Source organism: Mauremys reevesii, linkage group 9, assembly GCF_016161935.1.
Source record: "Mauremys reevesii isolate NIE-2019 linkage group 9, ASM1616193v1, whole genome shotgun sequence".
NCBI lineage: Eukaryota > Metazoa > Chordata > Testudines > Geoemydidae > Mauremys > Mauremys reevesii.
In genome coordinates this window covers 52,610,999-52,617,040 of record NC_052631.1, presented here as the reverse complement: position 1 = coordinate 52,617,040, position 6,042 = coordinate 52,610,999, and the positions used below count along the sequence as shown (strand labels likewise).

The following is a 6,042-nucleotide window of genomic DNA, read 5'->3' as shown; positions in this document are numbered from 1 at the left end:
ATAACCGAAACATGGTGGAACGGTAGTCATGACTGGAGTACAAGTATGGAAGGGTATGTGCTGTTTAGGAAAGACCGAAACAAAGGTAAAGGTGGGGGAGTAGCATTGTATGTCAATAATGAGGTAAACTGTAATGAAATAACTAGTAATGGAATGGATAATACGGAGTCTGTTTGGGCAATGGTCACATTAGGGAAGAAAACTACTAGAGCCTCCCCTGGGATAGTGATTGGGGTGTGCTATAGACCGCCGGGATCTAGCCTGGATATGGATAGAGAACTCTTTAATGTTTTTAAGGAGGTAAATACTAATAGGAACTGTATGATCATGGGAGACTTTAACTTCACAGATATAGATTGGGGAACAAATGCTAGTAATAATAATAGGGCTCAGCTTTTCCTAGACGTGATAGCTGATGAATTCCTTCATCAAGTAGTAGCTGAACCGACGAGGGGGGATGCCATTTTAGATTTGGTTTTGGTGAGTAGTGAGGACCTTGTTGAGGAAATGGTTGTAGGGGACAACCTTGGCTCGAGTGATCATGAGCTAATTCGGTTCAAAATAAATGGAAGGATAAACAAAATTGCTTCTGAGACTAAGGTTTACGATTTCAAAAGGGCTAACTTTACTAAATTAAGGCGGCTAGTTAGGGAAGTGGATTGGACTAACATATTTAGGAATCTAAAGGCAGAAGGGATTATTTCAGGTTGAAGTTGCAGGAGCTGTCAGAGGCCTGTATCCTGAGAAAGGGAAAACGGTCCTTAGGTAGCAGTTTTAGACCGAGCTGGATGAGCAAGCGTCTCAGAGGGGTGATTAAGAAAAAACAGAAAGCGTACAAGGAGTGGAAGATGGGAGGGATCAGCAAAGAAACCTACCTTATTGAGGTCAGAGGGTGTAGGGATGCAGTGAGAAAGGCCAAAAGCCGGGTAGAGATGGACCTTGCGAAGGGAATTAAAACCAATAGTAAAAGTTTTTTTAGCCATATAAATAGGAAGAAAACCAAGAAAGAAGAAGTGGGACCGCTTAAAACTGTAAACGGAGTGGAGATTAAGGATAAGCTAGGCATGGCACAATATCTAAACGAATATTTTGCCTCGGTCTTTAATGAGGCTAATGAAGGGCTTAGGAATAGTGGCAGAGTGACTGATGGGAATGAAGGTGCGGGGTTGGAAATTACAGTATCCGAGGTAGAAGCCAAACTTGAACAGCTTAACGGTAGTAAATCAGGCGGCCCAGATAATCTTCATCCTAGAATATTAAAGGAATTGGCAAGTGAAATTGCAAGCCCGTTAGCGATAATTTTTAACGAATCTCTAAACTCGGGGGTTGTACCGTTTGACTGGAGATTAGCTAATATAGTTCCTATTTTCAAGAAGGGGAAAAAAAGTGACCCGGGTAACTACAGGCCTGTTAGTTTAACATCTGTAGTATGTAAAGTCATGGAAAAAATATTAAAGGAGAGAGTAGTTACGGACCTTGAGGTCAATGGCAATTGGGACAAATTACAACATGGTTTTATGAAAGGTAGATCGGGCCAAACCAACCTGATCTCCTTCTTTGAGAAAGTAACAGATTTTTTAGACAAGGGAAATGCGGTGGATCTAACATATCTTGATTTCAGTAAGGCGTTTGATACGGTACCGCATGAAGAATTACTGGTTAAATTGGAAAAGATGGGGATTGAAATGAAAATCCAGAGGTGGATAAGGAACTGGTTAAAGGGGAGACTGCAGCAGGTCGTATTGAAAGGTGATCTGTCGGGTTGGAGGAGTGCCCCAAGGGTCGGTGCTGGAGTGCCCCAAGGGTCGGTGCTGGGGCCGGTTTTATTCAATAGCTTCATTAACGATCTGGAGGATGGTGTGGACTGCACCCTTAGCAAGTTTGCAGATGACACTAAACTGGGAGGAGTGGTTGATATGCTGGAGGGTAGGGATAAGATACAGAGGGACCTAGACAAATTAGAGGATTGGGCCAAAAGAAATATGATGAGGTTCAACAAGGACAAGTGCAGAATCCTGCACTTAGGACGGAAGAATCCCATGCACTGCTACAGACTAGGGACCGAATGGCTGGGCAGCAGTTCTGCAGAAAAGGACCTAGGGGTTACGTTGGATGAAAAGCTGAATATGAGTCAACAGTGTGCCCTTGTTGCCAAGAAGGCTAATGGCATTTTGGGTTGTATAAGTAGGGGCATTTCCAGCAGATCGAGGCATGTGATCATTCCCCTCTATTCAGCACTGGTGAGGCCTCATTTGGAGTACTGTGTCCAGTTTTGGGCCCCACACTACAAGAAGGATGTGGATAAATTGGAGAGAGTCCAGCGGAGGGCAACAAAAATGATTAGGGGGCTGGAGCACATGACTTACGAGGAGAGTCTGAGGGAACTGGGATGGTTTAGTCTGCAGAAGAGAAGAATGAGGGGGGATTTGATAGCTGCTTTCAACTACCTGAAAGGAGGTTCCAAAGAGGATGGATCTAGACTGTTCTCAGTGGTAGAAGATGACAGAACAAGGAGTAATGGTCTCAAGTTGCAGAGGGGGAGGTTTAGGTTGGACATTAGGAAAAACTTTTTCACTAGTAGGGTGGTGAAGAACTGGAATGGGTTACCTAGGGAGGTAGTGGAATCTCCTTCCTTAGAGGTTTTTAAGGTCAGGCTTGACAAAGCCCTGGCTGGGATGATCTAGTTGGGTTTGGTCCTGCTTTGAGCAGGGGGTTGGACTAGATGACCTCCTGAGGTCCCTTCGAACCCTGAGATTCTATGATTCTATGATTCTATGGAGGTTACCAGTGGAGTTCCTCAAGGTTCAGTTTTGGGTCCGATCTTATTCAATCTATTTATCACTGCCCTTGGAACCAAAAGTAGGAGTGGGCTGATAAAGTTTGCGGATGACACCAAGTTGGGAGGTATTGCAAATTCGGAAACGGATCGGGATATCCTCCAGGGAGATTTGGATGACCTTGTAAACTGGAGTATTAGTAATAAGATGAAATTCAATAGTGAGAAGTGTAAGGTTATGCATTTAGGGATGACTAACAGGAATTTTAGTTATAAGCTGGGGACGCACCAGTTGGAAGTAACGGAAGAGGAGAAGGACCTCGGAGTCCTGGTTGATCGCAGGATGACTATGAGTCGGCAATGTGATGTGGCCGTTAAAAAAGCTAATGTGGTCTTGGGATGCATTAGGCGAGGTATTTCTAGTAGAGATAAGGAGGTGCTAGTCCCGTTATACAAGGCGTTGGTGAGACCTCATTTGGAGTACTGTGTGCAGTTTTGGTCTCCCATGTTTAAGAAGGATGAATTCAAACTGGAACGGGTACAAACAAGGGCCACTAGAATTATCCGAGGAATGGAAAGCCTGTTGTATGAAAGGAGACTTGAGGAGCTCGGTTTGTTTTCCTTAACCAAAAGAAGGTTGAGAGGAGATATGATTGCTCTCTTTAAATATATCAGAGGGATAAATACCAGGGAGGGAGAGGAATTATTTCAGCTCAGTACTAATGTGGACACGAGAACAAATGGATATAAATTGGCAGTCGGGAAGTTTAGGCTTGAAATTAGACGAAGGTTTCTAACCATCAGGGGAGTGAAATTCTGGAACAGCCTACCGAGGGAAACAGTGGGGGCGAAGGACCTCTCTGGCTTTAAGATTAAGCTTGATAAGTTTATGGAGGGTATGGTTTGATAGGATAACGTGATTTAGTCAATAGGTCAATAACGTGCGACCACTGGTAATTAGTACCGAGGGTCAATGTTGGGATATTGAAAGTCTTTTTCCTGAGTGTCTGGCTGGAGAGTCTTGCCCGCATGCTCGGGGTTCAGCTGATCGCCATATTTGGGGTCGGGAAGGAATTTTCCTCCAGGGTAGATTGGCAGTGGCCCTGGAGGTTTTTCGCCTTCCTCCGCAGCATGGGGCAGGGGTCGCTTGCTGGAGGATTATCTGTTACTTGAAGTCTTTAAATCAGGATTTGGGGACTTCAACAGCTGAGTCAAGGGAGAGAATTATTTCAGGAGTGGGTGGGTCAGCTTTTGTGGCCTGCATCTTGCGGGAGGTCAGACTAGATGATCATAATGGTCCCTTCTGATCTTAAATTCTATGATTCTATGATTCTATGATGATTCTGTAGCTCATAATTCCAGTTATTTCTTCTTACAGACTGGACCCTGTCTCAGTCTGGACTCACCCCTGCCTTTCCCTTCAGGTCAGTTCCTTTGTCCCTTCAGATTCTTTCAGCAGTTCCTTCTTCTTGGAGAATCATGTTTGCCTTCCTCCCCACCCTTAAATAAGATTTACATATGGTGGGACTATTTTGTTTCCCAAACTTAACCCCTCTCTCCTTTTAGTGGAAAGTTACAAGAAGGCCAAGATAATGTTTAGTATCAGGTGACAAGACCACCTGACTTAGTAGTGTCACAGTTATGTCCCAGGACTCCTCCCAGGAAGAAGTGAGATTAGTATCTTCACAGTCTTGTTGTTTCTTCCTAATAGCCCATCAAATCTGATGGCCTGTTGTTTGGTGGGTGTCTTTGCAATACACACCCAGTTGTAATTGTTACATAGTCCATATTCCTAACTTTAGATGCAGAAATGATATATGCATACAAATTGGATAATCACATTAAATAAATCATAACCTTTTCGATGATATCTCACATGACCCATCTTGCACAAAACATATCCATATCAGAAGCATATTTCCATAAAGAATATGGGGTGTAATGTCACAGCATCTCACTCCCATTGTGGAATATCCTGGTCTTCTAATGTTGGGCCTCTTCCAAACAGGAATTGCCAGTTGCTCCAAACAGAGGGGAGAATGTCTAATCTTCTTGGAACCAGGCTGAGCAGACACAACTCGTTGCACTTGTGAGGCTTGGGTTTGAAATCATGACTCCAGAGGCCAAAGGGGAGTGATTAGCCCAGCCCTGCCTGCCAGCCAGACCAATGCAGGCTCATTTCCCCCTTTTCTCCATTAAACGTGGAACCCAGTGATTGATAGTGTGAATATCTGTTTGTATGCTGATTTAAGATTATAGCTGAAATAAAATTAGTAATGCTAATTGCTGTAATTAGACTTCTTTAGTCTCCATATGAATTTTACAGCTCTTATCACACATAGGACAGGAGCAAGACTTTCCCAAGAGAGAGAATTAACTAGTCAAGCAATAAAAATCTCTTCTTTTGAGCGGGAGGATGCAGGAATGTGCTGGCAGACAGTGGATGATCAAATAATGGAACCCCAGAATGCTCCCTTGTAGATCTTGGACAGCGTCCAATTGGCACAGCTCAGAGCAGGTTCCGGTTTGCCACAAATAAGGTAGAGCTGGTCATGAGGAACAAACGTGCCATAGATTACGCGATTTATCTACTTTTTTGGGACCTTTGTTGCTTCCAGCCAATCTCCTCTATTGTCCCCTGTCCACTGTAGAGAAGCAAAAGTCCCTGTTCTGCATAGACTTCCTGTGTAACTTTGGGCAAGTTGCTTAGAGTGGGTCTATACTGCAGCTGGGAGTGTTCTTCCCAGCATGGATGGACAGACATGTGCACTCAAGCTAGTGTGTTAAAAATAGCAATGTAGCTGGGGGTCCTCTGGGTATGTACTTGGGTGGCTAGCTCAAGCCACCCCCGCAGCTGCGCTGGTGTAAAATCACTCGTGTAGCCACTCTATGCCAACAAAAGAGAGCTCTCCTGCTGACATAGCACTGTGTACACTACCATTTATGCCTGTGAAACTTACGTTGCTCACGATGTGGGTTTTTTCCCAAACCCCTGACAGTGGGGTAGTGTAGACACAGCTTAGCTCTCTATTTCAGGCAAAGCTAAGCTGTTTATCTAGCCATGTTAGGAAGTGCACTCCCAGCTTCAGTGTGAACATATCCTTAGTCTTTCTGTGCCCTAGTTAGGGATAATAGCAGTGACCTACCCCATGGGCTGCTATGAGAATAAAGACATTAAGGATTTTTGAGGATGTGACAGAGTGGGGGATTTTCTTAGTTTTTTCAGTGCTTTGCATGCAGAGGGGGTGGGACTTAGTTTCCCTGGG

General features: G+C 44.3%; 1 long non-coding RNA gene across 1 annotated transcript; it reads left to right on the top strand.

Annotated features, from left to right (window-relative positions):
- Positions 1-4,131: 4,131 nt before the first annotated feature.
- LOC120371554 lies at positions 4,132-4,991 on the top strand. Its single transcript, XR_005584437.1, has 2 exons — positions 4,132-4,200; positions 4,785-4,991. It is a non-coding gene; the product is annotated as an uncharacterized LOC120371554 (long non-coding RNA).
- The last annotated feature ends 1,051 nt before the right edge of the window (positions 4,992-6,042 follow it).